The sequence below is a fragment of the Sapajus apella genome, unplaced genomic scaffold, assembly GCF_009761245.1.
Source record: "Sapajus apella isolate SASKATOON/1434 unplaced genomic scaffold, GSC_monkey_1.0 scaffold25, whole genome shotgun sequence".
Classification (NCBI taxonomy): Eukaryota; Metazoa; Chordata; class Mammalia; order Primates; family Cebidae; genus Sapajus; species Sapajus apella.
Window position 1 is genome coordinate 22180983 of NW_022436965.1, and position 21408 is coordinate 22202390.

A 21408-nucleotide genomic window follows, 5' to 3' on the forward strand; every position below is an offset into this window, starting at 1 on the left:
GCAGTGCTTTGTGAGAGGGAGCAGGAGCACCAATCGAAAGCACTAGTAGTGCTTGGAGAGAGAAGCTTAAGTAGACAGAGGAGTGTAAAATGAGGATGTCGTGGGTAACTGAGCACACCTATTGAGGAGGGAATAGAGTTATGATAATGGTTATGTGTGAGTTCTGGCATCAGCCACGCCCATGCTTGCCCCTCACTGACCGTTTAACCTCACATAAAGGTCTTGAATGCCCTTGTACGCTAGGGTCCTCCCCTTAAAATGGGGATTGCAGTGCTTTCTTAGTGCTCCCTGTACTGTGAGTACTGATAGGATTTTGTGAGATACTTCTGAGATCTCACCAGCAATACCCACAGAAACCAGTCCTACATATAGGCAGGGCAAGAGCCAAACACAAGAACCACACAAGTCAGCATATTGAGCAGAAGCAATAATAGAGAGAATGCAAACTGAGGTTTATTGAGCTGTTGTTCTTTCATTTCACTTGAGTTCCACAAATAGCATTTCCAGAGATAAAAACCCTGAATCCTTCAAGACAATCTGAGTCTACTGAGCATTCACCAGCATGGGTAAAGCGCACACTGTGAAGTACATAGAGATCAGGGGAGCTCAGAGCAAATGCATCTGACTCCTAACTCAGACAGGATTCAGTGGCCAGGAGCTGTTCAGAGCCAGGGGGAAGAAGGCAAGGGAGGAGCCTTGGACAGCCACTAGCTTTTTGGTTGGGTGGCTGGGGATCCCTTAGAAAGACAAGACATACAAGAGGGAGGTCATGGTTGGAGGTGAGGACCTGAGACTGTGAGTGTAGGTTAGTTTGCCAGGGAGATAGATTTGAGACTAATCACCCATTGCCTTCGCTGCAGCACCTAATTAAAGATTTCTTCCCTGGTCATGCTCATTGTCTCAGTGATTGGCTTTCTGTGTGGCAAGCAGCAGGACCTAGACTGAACCCCTGGCATTTCGGTAACATTACCTCAGTTACATCTTATGCCATTCTTGGGAAGTGCTATGGTTTGAATATGGTTTGTTTGTCTCCACCAAATCTCATGTTGAAATTCGACACCCCCATGTGTCTGTGTTGGGAAGTAGGGCACAGTAGGAGGTGTTTGGGTCATGGGCGGGCAGGTCCCTTCTGAATATCTTGGTGCTGTCGTTGTGGCAGTGAGGGATTTCTTGCTCTGTCTGATGAGACTGGTTTAGTTCTCACAGAAATGGATTAGTTCCCCCAAGAGGGGGTTTCTATAAAGCCAGGATGCCCCTCTGGTCTGGTCCCTCTTCACACATGCTTGCTTCCCCTTTGACCTTCTCCTCCATGTTTCAATGCAGCACAAAAGCCCCACCAGAGGCCAATCTGGAACTAAAAAAAACCACAAGCTAAATAAAACTTTTTCCTTTATAAATTACCCAGCCCCAGGTATTCAGTTATAGGAACACAAAACAGATTCAGACAAGAAGGAGGCATTATTTCTAATGCATAATGGTCAGAAAGACTGAGGTTCAGAGAACCTTAGTAACCTGCCCAAAGTTACTCAGGCACTGAAATTTGAATGCAGGAGCACCTTACATCAGCTTTTCTCACTAAAGAAGGCTGCCCTAACCACTAAGAGAAAGAAAACCTAGTGTTTCTCATTGCCAGATAGTTCTGATTGCTCTTTACTTTCTCATCTATTTCATATTATGATAATGTTTTCCTGGAATTGGATGATATAATACTAGAAATTGAAGATGTTTATTCGCTACAAAGATTATATATGCAGGCTTCATGTCATAATCAAGGGAAGTTGCTCACATCATTTATGATTTCCAGTCTTCTCTGTATATGATAATGCTTATTTTAGGAAATCTGTTTTTACTAAGTCTGCTGATCTTCAAAAGGAAAACAGGCAGAGGCGAGGACTGTGATATACTCTTTTGATATTTATCGAGTCTAGAGTCTACCTTAAATTAGTTTGCTGGGAAGCATTGCATGTGATGAATGGTACAGTATTTAAATGATGCTGTGGATGTTTTTCCCTAATAAAGAAAATTACTCTAACACAACTATTTTGTTTCATTTCTTCATACAAAATTTATGTTTGAATTTCATCTTGGCCCTAAAATTAAATTTCCATAACAAGTTTTATGCATTATTAAATTTTATACACCACTGCATTATGCTTTTGAAACTGATTGCATAATCTAATTAATTCAGAATATTAACTACAGTTTCTATAAAATGAATAATATATTGTTGATCTGGGTGAGATAGAGGGCTACAATAATCTTTTCCCCTCTCCCCAGCATCCCAATTGTGTACATATATGAAAAACCACTTCTATGAAAGCCCCCCATTCGGTAACTGCAATTTGGAGGAACACAGCCAGGACCAAAAGTTAATTTAAAATACCTCCAAATAGACAAAATAACTGCACTTCATTCCTAGGCAAACCCTTCCAACTCTTTGTTAGACGTTAAAACCCCATCTTTTTTAAGCCAGGATTTTCACAAGAGTCGTGCAATTTCTATATCCAAAGCAGATTCAAGATGAAATTAAAAGGTTAATGAGGGTAAAGTGGATGCCTAGAAACTGTCTCCCTGAGAAAAGCAAGTGTCTATTGACAGTCTAACAACAATGGAGAGAGTAAGCCTACCAAAATCGGATACAAGATGGTTCAGAGAGTATGGCCGGCTAGGGACAATTTATCTTAGGAGAAATAACCCTAAGTATGTCATCAGATCCTGAGGGACTTGCCGTACTAGGATACAAAAAGTCATCAGTGCTTACGGTGACTTGGAAACATCAAGGAATCATTAAATTCATTTTTCCCCTCTGTTTAAGAAGCTAGCAAAGTGTACAGTGTATTTTGGCAGACTTTCCATTAAAAACATTAAAATGTTTTAAATCTTAAAGAGCTGTTTCAATTATTTGCAAAATTGACTTACTGGAATATCACATTTCCTCATAATGTGAAATAAGTGAGATGTCATTATGTATTATAATTTAATCCTCTTTCTTCTATTAAAAAAGAAGCCATATAAACCACATTGCTGTCAGATATTCCAGATGTTTCAAGACCTCACTAGCCTCTGAATACAAATGAGGTCAAATTTTCTTCAACAGTCCAAAAGTTCCCGTTCCCAGTACCTATCCTCATCACTGCGGGACATAGGCACACCTCATTCAAAGCTGTCCTTTCATGTTTCACTCTGCACAGGGGAGTCACCTGCCATTCCTGCCAGCCAGAAGGCGGCTACCTCCTAGGGCAGTCACAGCCACAAGCCCCTGGGCATACCAAACAGTTTCTGGGCCTCTGGTGATCTTGCTATGCTGAGTATTCAGCTGAGTTGGGGAGAGGGCATTTCACTGTCACTGCATTGAAATCTGTCTCCTGTCCCAGAGACAGGAGATGCTTTGCCTCAAGTCCCACCAACGACCTTGAGGAAGCTGCTCTTTCAACTTTGAATTGTCCCTTCCCTCCCTTGAGATCAGTTGGAGAAAAGATACCATTCTTCACTCTTTCTTTTCTCTTTTCTAGGTACCCACCCCACACCTTGTTCTCAAGTGCTCCTCCCAAACATGCATGGCAATGAACAGTTTCCTGGGGCTGCTAGCTGGTCAAAAGACACACTCAACTAGAATCTGGGTCTAGCATTTGGCTAGAGCATCAAGACCCGTAATATGTATTTTGACATACTTAAGTTCTTTTTCTTCTTTTTGAGACAGGTTCTCACTCTATCACCCAGGCTGGAGTGCAATGGCGTGATCTCGCTCACTGCAACCTTTGCCTCCCAGGTTCACGCAATTCTTCTGCCTCAGCCTCCTGAGTAGCTGGGATTACTGGCGGACACAACCACGCCCGGCTAATTTTGTATTTTTAGTAGTGACGAGGTTTTGCCATGTTGGCCAAGCTGGTCTCGAACTCTCAACCTCAGGTGATCTGCCTGCCTCGGTCTCCCAAAGTGCTGGGATTATAGGTGTGAGCCACCATATCCGGCCTCTTCTTTTCTTCACAACAAACTAAACAATCCTTGGGCCACATAAGTGGAAGTTAACCTCTTTTCCTATTTCCTCTCTTTATTATATATTTAGAGTAATTTCATTCTACACCTCCCAGACTCAACTGTTTCACCTTTCCATATCCAAAAATGCATCAGGTGCCCTGGTTAAGTAAAAGCCATTCATGCTGGGTTCCACATTTTAGCAACAGACTAATGAAGATTTAAATTTTCTGTTTTTCCTTTCTTCCTTCTTCTTATTCCTATTCCCTACTAGACCCTATAAGTAGAAGGTACTAATTAGAGATACATATTTTGCCACTTATAAAACTTATTGTAGAATTATTCCTACTTTCAGAGTAGAAGACTTTATACACACAAGCACACACACACACACATACACATGCAGGGTCTTTTAAAAGTTCATGAAAAATGTGTATTATGAAAAAACTATGCATGGCTTTCAAAAAAAGTTTGTACCAAAATAAAATATATTAACTTGCTGTAACATGTCTAAATGGGCTCTAGTTTGAGGCACTAGAAGGATAAGATATCAGCATGAAATTAGCCCCTATCAGAGCAACAATTCAGAATTCTGCTAAAATTGAAGCAAGAACAAATATCAAATTTATGTTGAAGCTTGCGTGGAAGAATGGTGAAATCATTGATGTTTTATGCAAAGTTTAGGGGGGAAATGGCTGAAAGAAACCAGTAGTTTACAAATGGATAACTTACTTTAGTAAGGGATGAGAGCATGTTGAAAATGAATGCATTGGCAGATCAGCCACATCAATTTGTGAGGAAAAAAATTTCGTTTTATTTGTTCTTTCACTGAACAGGACCAACGACTCACAGCACAAACAGTATCCAACACCATAGACATCTCAACAGGTTCAGCTTACACAATTCTCACTGAAAAATTAAAGTTGAACATACTTTCCACTGAGTAGGTGACAGAACCATTGCACCTAATTCAGCCGCAGACAAGAGCAGAGCTTTCAATAGAAATTTTATCTTATTTCTTGTAAGTCTAGACCTACAAATCAATGGAAATTTTAAACAAGTAGGATTAAGATCCTGAAGTATTTCTTCGAAGAATTATGTCAGGAAATGAAACATGGCTTTACCAGTGCAATCCTGAAGACAAAGCACAATCAAAGCAATGGCTACCAAAAGGTGGAAGTGGTTCATTCAAAGCAAAAGCAGAGGCCAGGTGCAGTGGCTCATGCCTGTAATCCCAGCACTTCAGGAGGTCAAGGCAGAGGGATCACTTGATGACAGGAGTTTGAGACCAGCCTGGCCAATATGGTGAAACCTCATCTCTACTAAAAATACAAAAATTAGCCGGGTGTGGTGGCACAAGCCTGTAGTCCCAGCTACTCAGGAGGGTGAGTCAGGAGAATCGCTTGAGCCTGGGAGGCAGAGGTTGCAGTGAGCCGAGATTGCACCACTACACACCAGCCTGGGCAACAGAGCAAGATTCCGTCTTAAAAAGAAAAAAAGCAAAGGCAGACCAGGCAAGAGCAAAGGTCATGGCAATAGCTTTTGGGGATGCTCAAGGCATTTTGCTTGTTGACTTCCTGGATGGCCACAGAACAATAATATCTGCTTATTATGACAGTGTTTGGAGAAAGTCATCCAAAGCTTTAGCAGAAAAACACCCAGGAAAGCTTCACCAGGGAGTCCTTCTCCACCACAACTAATGCTCCTGCTCATTTCTCTCATCAAGCAAGGACAATTTTGCCAGAGTTTCAATGGGAAATCATTAGGCATCCACCTTACCAACCTGATGTGGCTGCTTCTGACTTCTTTTTGTTTCTTAATCTTAAAAAAAATCTTTAAAGGGCATCCATTTTTCTTCATTTAATTATGTAAAAAAAGACTGCTTTGATGGTTAAATTTCTAGGATCTTCAGTTCTTTATGGAATGACTAAATGGCAGGTATCATCATTTTAAAAAGTGTCTTGAACTTAATGGAGCTTATGTTGAGAAGTAAAGGTTACATTTATATTTTTATCTTTTTTTTTGATTCCATTATCCCATGAACTTTTTGAAGTCCTCTTGTGTGTGTGTGTATGTGTGTGTGTGTGTGTGTGTGTGTGTATATGTATGTGGATATGTATGTATGTATATGCATATATATGTATTAGTGTGTGTGTGTTTGTGACACAGTTTTAAATTTATTTTTAGACCCAGTGCTGTGGTTCACGCCTATAATCCCAGCACTTTGGAAGCTGAGGCGGGTGGATCACCTGAGGTCAGAAGTTCAAGACCAGACTGGCCAACATGGTAAAACCCTGTCTTTACTCAAAATACAAACATTGTGATGGCACACGCCTGTACTCCAACTACTCGGGAGGTTGAGACCGGAGAATCACTTGAACTCAGGAGGCAGAGGTCGCGGTGACCAGTGAGCTGAGATGATGCCAGTGCACTCACGCCTGGGCAACAGAGCAAGACTCTGTCTCAAAAATAAAAAATAAGAATAATAAATAAATAAATTTACTTATTTATTTATTTATAAACTAGTTCCCATACTGAATTCAGTTAACATCATTTTTAATGTAATTCTCAGGTATACAATCCTGTTACAAACCTAAAAATTCTATGATTTTCAGGTATACAATCATGTTATTTTCCCACAATGATAATTTAGAAGAGACAGCGTTTAAAGAAAAAACTATATTCTTTTTAAAAGGTGATGAAAACTTTGTGGCTTTGAAGGCTGCATGCTACCCATCTTGCATTTTGATGTAAGTTCATAAAAAGATAAGAAAAAAACTCCACTTTGCTACTTCCCTAATGGGTCTAGATATTCATATTTATTGGCTACAAAGCAGTCTCAATTTTCTTCTGAGTTTATACCATTTTTATGATGAGAGAAAATATAAAGACATTTTTATTTAGAAAAAAATGAGAGGGTGGGAGGCTATAAACTTTTTATTTTATTTTTTTATATTGCCTCTTACATGAAAAGATTGCTTACCACTGGTTTAGAATTCAAAGATTATATCTATTTGCATTTTTAAAAACACGTCTGCTCAAGAAAATGCTTAAGAATGTCTTCCCTTAATCTTTAAGAACCCCCACACATTGAACAGATGCTTCGAGGCCTTAGGATTTCCCATCAGTTACTAGAGTCACAACAGACCATTACTCTTGGAGAAGGTGAAAAGTTTTACTACAAAAATGGGCTACCCCAAGAGCAAGGTTTGTCAATGTAACTGCCGCAAACAGATTTTTAACTGAGTAATATTAATGATCTTTACCTACTTTATATATTTATGCCCTCAAATTTTTCTTAATTAAATGGCTTTGTAGTCTAAAGATTTTAAAAAGTATGTGCTGATAATAAACTTGACAGAGGGGAAGTAGATGGGTGAGGAATAGTGATGGGGGCAGATGAAAGCTGCCAAAGTTATAGTTTCAAAAGAAGTTCTAATCTTTGAGGGGGAAATAGCAGAAGTATCCAGATTGAGCATGAAAGTCTTCTAATTGAGATGCTCAGGACTCTGACACGGATCACTCTGAAAAGCGTCACATATACATTCCCAGAGGGATTTGCATAAATCTCATCTACATGATCAAGCAGTGTGCATGCATAATATGACAATGTCTGATCTTAGCACAGAGATTGAAGTATGTTATTTTAAGTCATAGCTTTGTTCCCTTACTGAACATCATCCACACAGCATTAGCAGCTTTTGAGTTATTGCTCCCTTGAAATTTTCTAATTGTTTTAAATAAAAAGTCTCAACATATCATTTGGTAAAGGAGGCGAATCTTTTTCTTTCTTTTTCTTTTTTTTTTTTTTTTTTTTTTTTGAGATGGAGTTTCGCTCTTGTTGCTCAGGCTGGAGTACAATGGCCCGGTCTCGGCTTACTGCAATCTCTGCCTCTTGGGTTCAAGTGATTCTTCTGTCTCAGCTTCCCAAGTAGCTGGGATTACAGGCACATGCCACCACGCCTGGCTAATTTTTGTATTTTTAGTAGAGACAGGGTTTTACCATGTTGATCAGTCTGGTCTCAAACTCCTGACCTTAGGCAATCTGCTCACCTCAGTCTCCCAAAGTGCTGGGATTACAGGTGTGAGCCACCATACCTGGCCAAGACAGGGTCTCACTCTGTCACCCAGTCTGGAGTGCACTGGAGGGATCACAACTCACTTCAACCTCCTCCACCTCCCAGTTTCAATGGATCCTCTCACCTCAGCCTTCTGAGTAGCTGGGACTACAAGCTCATGCCACCATGACTGGCTAACTTTTATAATTTTTTTGTAGAGACCAGGTCTCACCATTTTGCCCAGGCTGGTCTCAAACTTCTGGGCTTAAGCGATCCACCCTCCCCTGTCTCCCAAAGTGCTGGGACTATAGGCATGAGCACAGCATCCAGCCCTGGAGGCAAGTCTCACAGAGGGAGGACTTAGGCTCCAGCTCTTATGTTTGCTTTGAAAGAAGACAGTGATTAAAGTTAAGTGCAGGTCCTTATTTCTTGCACTAAAGAAATATTGTTTCTGACTGAAAGCGTTTTCTGTCTCTTAAGGTTTATCAATCTTTTGGTAAAATAGAAAGTGAGTCAAAATTCCTAGCGCACTCACCATAAACCCGTTTTTCAGTGTCAGAAACTCACATTTATAGAGTACAGCTTATGAATCATGGTTTTTGCTTCCTATTTTGTACATTCCTTTTTTTTTTTTTTTTTTTTTTTTGAGACAGAGTTTCACTCAACCACCCAGGCTGGAGTGCAGTGGCACAATCTCGGCTCACTGCAACCTTCCCCTCCCGGGTTCAAGCAATTCTCCTGCCTTACCCTCCCGAGTAGCTGGGACTGCAGGCACCCGCCAACACACCCAGCTAATTTTTGTATTTTTAGTAGAGATGGGGTTTCACCATGTTGGCCAGGCTGGTCTTGAACTACTGATGTCAGGTGATCTACCCTCCTCGGCCTCCCAAAGTGCTGGGATTATAGGCGTAAGTCACCACACCCGTCCTTTTTATTTATTTATTTATTTATTTTGAGACGGAGTCTCTTATCACCCAGGCTGGAGTGCAGTGGTGTGGTGCAATCTCAGCTCACTGCAACCTCTGCCTCCTTGGCTCAAGCAATTCTCTGCCTCAGCCTCCCGAGTAGCTGGGATTACAGATGCCTACCACTACTCCTGGCTTTTTTTTTTTTTTTTTTTTTTTGTATTTTTAGTAGAGATGGGGTTTCACCCTATTGTCCAGGCTGGTCTTGAACTCCTGACCTCATGATCCACCCACCTTAGCCTCCCAAAGGGCTGGGATTATAGGCATGAGCCACCACACCTGGCCTACATTTCAATTTTTTAACAACCCTAAAAGGAGATTGGTTATACTGCCCACTTTGTGGATAAAGAAACAGGCTCAGAGAGGTTGAATGACAGGCCAACATTCACACATTGAAAGGTGAAGTCAGGCTTCAAATTCAAATTCAAGGCACCATGTCTCCATGACAGTTTCCTAGGCAGTCCAAGGTAGTCCTATTTCTGTATTTTGAAATTGCTTTCGAAAAAAAAATAAATTGATTTCATAGTGCATGTTCACCTAAGGAAAGGCTGGGTGCCAAGTCTCTTCACATGTGCTGTTAGAGTAACAATTATAGGTGGTATAATAGCAAGATGCAAGTCACCATCAGCACTTCATATAGTCTAAACAAAATTTCTGTAATCCCAGCAGCTCGGGAGGCTGAGGCAGGAGAATCGCCTGAACCCAGGAGGGAAATGCAGCCTGGTAGACAGAGCAAGACTCCACCTCAAAAATAAAAAAATTAAAAATAGTAAACGTATCTGCACATTTTTTTTCTGTAACAATAGCTAATGTAATAGTAATAACATCTTAAATTTGTATGACATAGAACAATTTGCAAAGTGCTTTCACATATTATCTCCATATATTGTAGATTATTTTGACCTGGACTCATATGTGGATTTCAACTTGAGTGCCAACTCCAATGACTAGTAATGGCTGCCTGGAATTCTGTCCTGAAGAGGATTTTGCAGATCATTCTATGACCAGTGAGAATCAGGGCCATGAATGATTAGTCACGTCTGCCATGTCAAAGGAGTTAGGACTGGTGGTACATCTGTCAAATGTTTGCTGTCTCTTATCTATTCTAGTCCACTCTTTACGCAAATGAGTAAATGACTTGTGTATTGGTCACATAATAAATGACTAAGCTGAACCCCAAACTCAGATTTCCTTTCATCTGTGGTCATTCCTATTAAACTGTGTTATATATGGAGACATGTTAATACTCTGAAGGTTGGTATTAAAATGAATTGGAATAGACTATAAAGTTTTGAGCTGAATAATGTTTAATCTGAAACAAAATGAGATGTTTTCTACAGTAAAATGCAAATAAAGTTTGCATTTTATTTGAATAGTCATGTAGGAATGGCTCAGCCAGGCAGGCATTAAGGAGGGCGTATGTTACGCAGATGGGGCTAAAGAAATGCTGGGCTGTCTTCAGCTGTGTGCTAACTGATAATAAGATCTGGAAGGTCTAAGACGCTCAAAACTCTATTTTAAAGGCCAAGAACTTTTTGAATAGTGCCAGTGTGGCATCAATATGACTTGAGACACCACATCAAGGCTTCAGGCTGATACAGCAATAATTGTGTCTAAACTTTTAGCTAATTTAAAGTCTACAGCCTAAGACAGAAGCACATCCAGGCTTCTTGAAGAATTTTACTAGTGCAGAGTCTATGCAATTTAGTATAAAATAGTAAGAGAAAATTAGAAACTATGCAAATGCAAGCAGTGACCTATAGATGGCTTTTGGGAATGATAGTAAAATCCATCAGGTTGTTAAGGCTTATTCAGAGTAAAAACCATTGCAAAGTTTTTTACAGGCTGTAAAAATCTTTGCAATGAGACTTACAAAGAATAGCTATACAGCAGAGAGATTGTACTGTCCCCAGTGTAGGTCAGGGGTTCAGATACTGTGGCCACGCTCTCCATGGTCAGCAGTGTTGTCTTTGAATACAAAAGACAAGAAGGTACACATTATGTAGTCAGCTGTGGCCATCAAAGGCCAAACAGCTTTTTCTTCCAGCTGGAGCCATCTGCCTGACTACACAATACCGAGGACCCAGGGCAGTCTGGTGGCAGGATACCCCACCCCACTACTTAGCCCGAGTCACCTCTGAGAGAGCAGACAGGGATTTCTTACAGCTTTACACACTGCCTTTGTTGGTTGTTTCCAAGGTGACAGTGTTCTGTCCTTTGCTGTAAATAAAGACAGGAGCAGAGGGATCTAACCCTTTCCTCCTCCTCTATCAGCCTCTGTCACGTTCGGTTGCATGCTTCTTGTAAGTCTGTATGTGAAAGCCCCGTTTCCCAGACTTACACCTGCCTTGGGGTTTTTGTTTGTTTTCTGTGCATGTGGAACTTTGCTGTCAGTCACAGAGCCTTGTACCTGGTATTCAAGGCCCTCTGGTTTTTACTCCTATCTCACTCCACAATGTTTTCTCATCAGGAGAGGAATAAAGTCAAATTCTGTGAAGATTGTATTATATATTTCCAATTAGTCACCGAAATCGATTATATTTTCCCAGGCCACTGACATCAGTTTTGGCATATAACATGCTTTGGCCAGATGTGCTCTCAGTGGAAGTAACATGTGCCATGTATAAGCAAAGGTTTGAGGAGCTATTCTCACGGTTCTGCCATTATTCTTTCCCCCTTGTCCATGAGAATGGTTCATCCTAGGCAGGGGCTGCTCTTGCGGTCTGGATCCCAGAGTGGAGAAGACACATGGAACATAGGCCAACTGCCGCTGACATATAAAAGGGAGAAGTAGAACTTTGTAGTAAGTAGGAAGTAACTGAAATTTTGGGAGTGTTTGTCACCACAGCATAACCTAGCAAAAGCTGACTAATAAATACTTGCAAGCGTGGGACAGGGGAGGTACCTGAGTGAAGGGGCCAGCTGGTGACTGCATCAACGTGGAACACTTGCTCTCATCTAAAGGGTATAGTAGTGATTCAGCTTCAAGTGATTATTGCCTCCTCCTGGGGATGTAGGCTCATTGCTATTGACATCCTCATTTTTAAGATATTACCAGGAATCCAGATTTTCATGTGAATGCTACCAGTGTTTTAATGTTCACACTAAATTTAGGCCAAATAATAAACGTTCTACAGCCCCAAAGTGGGCATCAGGCTCCATTTTTTCTTTTTGTAACCTCTGTTCTATGCTAACCTACCACTCTCACAAAAACCAATGTATTTCTTGTTCTCCATCACTACTTATATTTCCTCCTTCCTGCTGTTACCCATACGGTACTCTCCCATCCTCCCACTCTTCTCCAAAATGCTCCTAAATTCAAGGCCTTCGTCAGGTTCTCCTTCCCCTATTTCTCCAACCAGGATCCCCGTCCATGAACTGACAGTCTGTATGATATTTTGCATCTTGCCTGATCCTCTGATGTCATTTATTTTCTTATGCACATACTTCACTCTTTGAGAGTCTACAAGCCCAGAGAAATAGAAACCATAACTTATACATTTCGGCATCCTATTGCCTCATAGACATAAAAGACACAAAATTAATGTTGTTTTAATATAGCTTGTTGGTTCAGATGAACACCCACTGTCACTTATCTGTGGATGAAATCCAGAAGGAGCCAGATTCTAGACACTTACATGCCTATTTTTTTTTCATACTAAAGAGTATAGCTCATTAAAAAACAACACAAAACAAAACAAAACTTAGGTTTGAATGCTGCACACACAAATCTTGATAATATCTGGGCTTCTTTGTAGATTGAGTTCTGTCTGCTGTGATATACTCAATTAGGGAAATAACATCAGGTTTGATCCAATTCACCAGGGATTGAATTTTGTATTAGCCAAACTTGTAAGACACCTGGTGTAACTTGTTTTATGCCTCAGCAACCGCAAGGGGTGACAGCATTCAGCTGAGTTCTTAAAGAAGGACATTTAACTTTCTAAACTGTTGAGTCATCCTTTCAAGCCCTTTCTGGAGCTCTGTTGTGCACCATGACATTGTAGTGTTTTTGGTGAGCCTCAGTATAAGTTTTTGGAATAAACAAATAAATTAATGAAATGCTCGAATACTGCAGTTGTTATTTCTCCAGCTTAGAAAGATTAAATTCTCACCACCATCCCCTGTCCTCTTGTCATCCACATTGGTTTAACTCCTATAATTTTTACCTCTTATGAAGTAATTCTCTTCTAATACTTATCTTAATTTTCCTAAGACCCTAATGTAAACACTAGGAGAATCTAGTTCTTTAATTAGCAAGTACTTAAAAGTGTTTTGTTATATTTTTAAAGTGAGTTGTTCAGTGCAAAATGTGAAAAAGGACAAAATAACACCCAAAGGTATTAAACCAATTACTGGAAGATATAAGACCAGATCTGTGCTAGGAGAATAATATCAGAGTCAAAACAAATCACTTGGAAGTGAATCACTTCCCTTTGGCAACTGAAATTAATTTAAACAACTCCCCTCCAACCCCCTGTGGTTTTGTTCGACATTTCTTTCAAATGCCAATGAGTACTTCACTTTGTCAAATTAGATAAATCCGAGCTGCTGGTATTATGCTGCTTGGAAGCCATATGGCCGTGTGTCTAGGATGTTCCAGGACACCCTGATTTCATATAATTTTAATGCTTTTAATAAGGGCAGTTTGTTAAATGTATAACTAAGTATGAAGTCATTTTATGTATTTGCAAAACTTCATATGATTAAATTCACAAGTAAGAAAATGCTCTTTATTACCATTCAATTCAATCCAACCAACATTTACTGGCTATAACACATCAGTCCCTAAATTAGATCAAAGAGACCTAGAGATGAATATGACATAATCCCTGCCCTCAAGGATCTTACAAGTTAAACAATAATTACAATTTGGTGATTCATGTGCAGCAATCAAAATATGTTCCAACCACAAGGGATCATAAGGGAGAGTAATTAACTTCCTTTAGTCTGGAGGTGGGAAGGTAGCCAGGAAGGCTTCCCAGAAGGAGTGACACCTGGGCTGGGGTTTAAAGCATGAGTAGGAGTTCATTATGTACACCAGAAATAGATCTTGGCATTCCAGGCAAAGGAAGTGCCGGGATGTGTCCTGACTTCTTTTTTAGCAAAATTGTATCACCCTGTAGCAACAATAGAACCAAGAGCCTAAAACAAAGCTATTGGTCTAATGATATATATTATAGTTCAGAAATGCCTCTGAAAATTGAGTTTTGGTTTAAAATATTTTCTAGCTAGCCTCAGTTGGGAAGAAAATTTATTATTGAATGCAGGTTTTTTTTTGTTTTTTGTATTTTTTTTAAAGTAGAGATGGGGTTTCACTATGTTGGCCAGGCTGTTCTTGAACTCCTGACCTCAGGTGATCTACCTGCCTCGGCCTCCCAAAGTGCTGGGATTATAGGTATGAGTTACTGCACCTGGCCAGCTTTTTAAAATTTCCTTACTTTCCCTGCAATGTGATTCTTTCTTCTAAAATTCTTTTTCTTGTTTATTTTGTTTTTGGCCTTTAAAGCTAGAGGATTTTCTCACGTGTCTGGCAGTCAACTCATATTTAAGAATGAGGCATTAAAAATCTGATTGAAAGTTTATATGCATGAGCAGGGATTATTAATGAGCTAACCATAGGAAATTACTATTCTTCAAGAGACTATAACCGCCCTCCCTGAGTTTCTATAGGGTTTTTTGTGGGGAGTGGATGGTTAATTTCTCTAATGGCGAATCTTCTCAGTTTCTTCTGGGAGTGGTGGGTAACCCAAGATATATGTCTAGCTGATAGCATTCTGGAATTCAAGCAAGAAATATGATGATTCTTACCTTTCAGTAGGCAGACCTATTCCTCTCTTTTCACTATGCCAGTTCTTCCCTCCTTTAGCAGGGCCAGGTTCCCCTAAACTCAGAGATTCTCTGCTTCCACCTCTAGGCAGTAAACTACCTCTCTGCTGCTGGGGTGAGAGAACTTCACAGCTGCATATACTAAGCAGAGAGACCTAGCGATCTGACTGCTCCTTATACAGAATTTCAACCAATTCTCTAGTCAAGTTCCATCCCACATTTAAATCTTTAGAAATACCCGCAGTCTTGAATTGCTGGATTCTGTCACTAGAAGTAGCATGCTCATTTAATGAATTTGCTGTTGCTAAGTCAGAAACCACTTATTCTTTCATTGTCCCTCTTCCAAAGGTTTGATGACATCTCTAAATTGTCATCTTATCTTACATTTTCTTTCTCTTCATTTGTTTATACCTTTTTATTTCTGCACTGCCATTTTAGTTGGATTTTAGGAGGAAACAGAGATGAAACAGTGTATTTAAATAACCACATCTAAGTAGGAGTCTCTAATGTTCTATTTTTTAAAAATTAACAAAAATGAAAATGCAAAAAATTGTACTACCCAAACAATTGCAGAAGCTAAAAATGCTGCTGCTAAAACTAAATGAATTGGCTGGCCAGCACTACCACCACGTGAGTTGTCAAGATGCACTACTATTGCAAAGTTCAAAAGTTTGAATTCCACATACGAAGAGCAAGATGTATGAGGGTGTCAGCTGTATGCAAGTCACCATGACGTGTTGGCATAAGGAAGAGAAGGCCATGCCAAAGTAATATGAGTTAGTTTCATGACTGAGTGATGGATCATATAAAGGAAAGGAATGAATATACAATGAAGATTACAATTTTATTAACTTTTTCTTATAGCCAAACTAGGAAGATGTGGTTTATGCAATCTATATTCAACATTTTTATTACTTTAAAAAAATCCACAAGAATGAAAGAAGAAAGTAAAACAAAAACCAAAATGTGACCACCCTCATCATTTAGGCATTTTTCATGTAAATAAATATAATTGTTTTTAATAATTGTGGGGTATACCACTGTATTATATACTGTAATTTGTTTCACTAACCTTAATCCAGGTTATCTCCAAGATCTTGGATATTCTAAATAAAATTGTTGACCAGGCGTAGTGGTTCACACCTGTAATCCCAGCACTTTGGGAGGCTGAGGCGGGCAGACCACCTGAGGTCAGGAGTTTGAGACTAGCCTGGCCAACACCGCCAAACTCCATTTCTACCAAAACTACAAAAGTTAGTCAGGTGTATTGGTGCACGACTGTAATCTCAGCTACTGGGGAGGCTGAGGTAGGAAAACCATTTGAACCCAGGAGGCGGAGTTTGCAGTGAGCCAAGATTGTGCCACTGCACTCCAACCTGGGTGACAGAGCAAAACTCTGTCTCAAAAAAACAAACAAAAAATTATTATGAACAACTTTGGGCATATACACTATTGCTCAAGGATTTCTATAAAATAGCAAAAATGCTTCAGGATATCTATTGATTGAGAGAATATATAACAACCAAAATCTAATAAGAATTAATCATTTTAAATGGATTTATGATTTATTGCTCCTAGTAACCTTAAGACACATTTTAAATATAGGAAGGCACATATGAAGGAAATATTATTTATCAAAAATTCACAAACAGAGATGCACAAAAACCTAGGAGTAACTCCATGCTCTTTCCTCCAAAGATCCATGACTTACTAGTGATTTGGAATTATTAGGTAGACTGGCTTAGATGGTACCTGATAAGTTTGAAATCATCTACAAAAGGGTATAATGTTGAGGACTGTTCCACAGAACCTAATTCTAGGCATCTAATATCTTCATCAACAATTGAGATGATGAACTTTTAAATGCTCATTACATTTTCAAAGGACAAGTTGGGTAGGGCTGTTTGTGAAACTTTGAATAGAAAGCAATATTACATTCTAAAAACGGGGAGGGGAAGTCTATTGAACAAAGTAATCTCCCACACATAAAAAGGCAGACATGCCCAGAAGAAAGGCCTGATGCCTTTTGTGGGGCACAAGTTGAAGAGGGGCTTCTTTTTTTTTTTTTAGATAATTGTGGTAATAGGATAGGGTAACAAGAGTAAAACATGAAGACTGTAGTGTAATTCATCAAGCATATTTCCTGTGGCCCAACAGGGGATAGTGGGCGTGAATTTTTACATCTATACCTGACTATCCCCCTACACATCATGGTCAAAATAAATTAAAACTAATGATTTTATGTATTTTCATATGAATAATGCTTTCACTTATGGGTCTCATTGTAATGGATTAAGGTAATTGGTTCTTATTCCGCCCCCCTAATCATAGAAGCCAAAATTTTAAGCTAAATATTCTCTTTTTGTTTCTGTTTCGTTTTTGCCCTTCAGACTAATGATAGTAACTAGCTCTGAATGGCTGCTTCTGCTCAACTTCCCGGATGCTAGCAGTACCCGAGGATGTAAAGACCTTTGACTATCGCTCATAGGTAAGTGACACAATATGTAAGTGAAGAAAGTAATTCTAGTCCCTGTTCTGCAGGTAGCTTCCTTTGGGAACTTGGTTAGGCCACTCCACCACTCTGAGACACAGTTTTACTTCTGTCAGTATGGATGATAATCTCTTCTTTGAGCTTAATGTTTTTGAGGGAAAAAATGAAATAATAAAAATAGCTAATATTTACTGAGCACTTACAACATGTTTCCACGGCCTCTTCTGCTAGTTTTAACATCTGTGTCTGCTCTGGGTTGGGAAAGTCAACTTTAATTGATTAATTATTCTCTTCAATCTGAGTCTTGATTTCTTACCTCTTTGCCTGCCTAGTTGTCTTTGATTTGGATGCCAGACATTGTGAATTACATATTGCTGGCTGATAGATATTTTTGTATTTTAATACATCTTCTTGAGTTTTGTTACTCAAGAAGGGATACAGACCAGGGGTGACAGCTCACCCCTGTAATCCTAGCACTTTGGGAGGCTGAGGTGGGTGGATTACTTGAGCCCAGATGGCAACATGGTCAAACCCCATCTCTCTCTCTCTCTCTCTCTCTCTCTCTTTCTGTGTGTGTGTGTGTGTGTGTGTGTGTGTGTGTGTGTGTGTATGTGTGTGTCCCCAGCTACTCAGGAGGCTGAGGTGGGAGGACGGCTTGAGCCTGGGAGGCAGAGGTTGCAGTGAGCTGTCACTGTGCTACTGCACTCAGCCTGGGGGATCAGAATGAGACCCTATCTCAAAAAAAAAAAAAAAAAAAAAAGAAAAAGAAAAGAAAAGAAAAAAAACAAAGAAGAAGGAATGTAGTTATTTGGAAATAGTTTCATCCTTTTGGTCTTGCTTTTATGATTTGTTAGCTGGATCCAGGGCAGCGCTCATCCTAGGGCTAAATACTCCCTACTACTGAGGCAAAACCTTCTTCCTGAGTACTCTACCCAATGTCAAATGAATTAAGTGTTTAAAATCTGGCTGAAAAAACACAATTTAGGCACAATTTCTGGCCCTGTGTCAGATCCAGGCACTGTGCCTCTAATTCTTAAAGGTGGTTCCTTCCCCATGTTCAGCATTCAGATCAGTATTTTCTCTTTGCAGAGCTCCGAGATTCTCTTTCTGTGCACCTCTCTCCTCTCTCATATTGTGTCCTCTCAACTTAGGCTGCTTTGGTCTCCCCAGACTCTTAGGTTCTGTGTCCTCAATTCAGTGAGATCACCAGTCTCTGCCTCAGTTCCCCCTCCCTGAGCCATAGCTTGGAAAATGTCTCAAGGCAATAAACTAGGATAATTGTAGGGCTCATTAATTTTATTTTCTATCTCTACATGATCACTATCCTTTGTTACATGATGCCCAGTGTCTTGAAACTGTTCCATATATCTCATCCCTCTTTTTGTTACAGTTTTAGGCAGAAGGATAAAATCTGGTTCCTGTTATTCAATTATAGCCAGAAGCAGAAGTCAAAACTTTGTGTTTGAAGTCACCTCGATTTGGATTAAATTGCTAACTTTGCTCTTTAAGGCTTGTGTGATCTCATCAAGTTATATAAACTGCTTGAGTCTTAGTTTATTTTCTGTTAAATGGAATCAACAAACTCTTTTTCAATATGGTACCACAAGAGAAGAATGAGAAAACATGTGAATCACAGTATGTGCTGATGAAAGAGAGGATGAGCAGCCAGGAAATATGGAAGGCAAAAAATATCAATGAGAGATTGAAAAGGGAAGAGGATAAGAGACATGCAGCAGAGATAGGCAGGGAGGGGCCACTTAGGTAAAGGAGATGGAGAAGAGATGTGGGGGAGTAAATGACAGGCTGGAGGAGGAGATGGAGATGGCATAACAGAAGTGAGGTAAAGGGAAGGAATTCTGTAGCTGCTCAAGGTTGTGGTTTGGGTTCTGCACAGAAATGCCCAGCTTCGGGGTGAATGAGGCTAGAAATGTAACCTGAATGCAGCAATCCAGGCTATCTTCCAAGAGAAAGGCACTTTTACCTTCTCTCAGAGGCCAGTTCTGCCCCCAAGCTATGGCTTATGGGTACAACTGCCTGGAGCATGCGCTTTTCTGGTTTCACCAAGGTGCTGTGAAGGCTGGGAGGCCCTGTCAACAAACACTGGATACACTGGATGTTGGGAGACTTATCACCTTAGAGAAAAACATCTCTTTTGGCTAGGAGCTTTGGACAGTAAAGAGCTTAATGCCATTTATTCATTCATTTATTCACTTGTTCGTTCATTCATCCAACAATCATTTCAGTCAGTACCACAATGGCCAGGCACTATGTTGGGCGTGAGGGATAAAGTGATGAACAAGGCACAGTTTCTTCTTTCTAGAACAGAGATGTCACAGGTTATGTGATGTGGTACCTGTGGTCTGACAGTGAGAGGAGAGGAGTCAAGGTGGGGACCAAGAGATCACCTGGCCTGTAGAGCTGACGGGGTTACCATCACCAATGGGACAGGGTGACTTCTGGTTTGCACTCCCAGTGCATCCAACTCTCTCTACTGCCTGTCAGCCTTGGGGAGAAGGATGCTGGCATTATGTCTGGGGATAGGAAAGCCAGACTGGTGAGCCTGAGGGAAGTGTTGGGAACTTTTGTTGGAATGTGGAGTGCCTAGCACCTGGCATTCTCTCTGAGTGCCAGTCAACATCCCTTACATTCTCCCTGTGGGAGTGTGTTCAACTATCACCAAAAACTATTATCCACACAGACAAGAAAGACTCTGTCCACGTTTTTAAACCTAATACCCACGGGTTGTTCCTGACTCTCCTTTGTGGCCTCACTACCATAATTCCATTTTCGTCTTTAGTGTTCAAATCCAGGAATTTGTTTAAAATGCTGTACACAGATTTAGAAAAATAAAATCTGAAGGGACTTGCAGAGGGTGATTTTTTCTTTCTTCCTTTTTTTTTTCGAGATGGAGTTTTGCTCTTATTGCCCAGGCTGGAGTGCAATGGCACGATCTCAGCTAACTGCAACCTCCACCTCCTGGGTTCAAGTGATTCTCCTGTCTCAGCCTCCCAAGTAGCTGGGATTACAGGCATGCACCACCATGCCCAGCTAATTTTGTATTTTTAGTAGAGATGGAGTTTCTCCATGTTGGTTAGGCTGGTTGCGAACTCCCAACCTTAAGTGATTCACCTGCCTTGGCCTCCCAAAGTGCTGGGATTACAGGTGTGAGCCACTGCACCCGGCCAAGAGGGTGGTTTTTAAATTTTAAATTTGTTGAATAGATAAAATAGTCATACAATACAACATGCAAAAGCTACGAAATGAAATTTTCAAAAGGAATTTTCTCAGCTACCCAATTACCTTCTCCAGAAGCAAAACTGTTATTACCTGGTTTTTATGTCTTTCCAGAGACTATGCACAAGGAAGCAAATATGTACATACATACATAGTGGCATAGGCTTTTTTATTAATACACAAATGCTAACTATATATATGAATATAGATGTGCATCTAGTTCTGCAGTTTGCTTTTGCACTTAACTATATAGGAAATCTCTCGCCAATTTTAACTGGTTTATTGAGTAGTATTAACCCTATGAACATGAAGTGCTGCGTTTTTCTCTAAACATTGTTTTCATATATATTCCATCAAATATCCGTTTCTGATCTGGTTGCACACATACTGGACTTTCCATGCTAACTTTCTTACTTGTATTCATATTTCTTTCTCTAGTACAGGGTATCAGTCATATGCTAGCAATGTTCCAAATGAATTGCTTTCAGAAAGTGTAAGACTTAAAGAGAAATTTTTTTAAATTCAGAAATACAAAACTCCTTCTTGGGTCAGATTCATTAATTCTCTGAAGTTACTTGGGCTGCCAAATCACATGCCTTCCTTTCTTTTTGATTGAAGTTTTGGAGCCTGTATTAGTCCATTTTCACACTGCTGATAAAAACATATCCGATACTGGGCAATTTACAAAAGAAAGAGTTTTACTGGTTTTACAGTTCCATGTGACTAGAGAGGCCTCACAATCATGGCAGAAGGTAAAAGGCAAGGAGGGTGGCGGGTGAAAAGAGAGAGCTTGTTCTGGCCAACTCCTGTTTTCTAAAATCATCAGGTCATGTGTCATATATTCATTATCACGAGA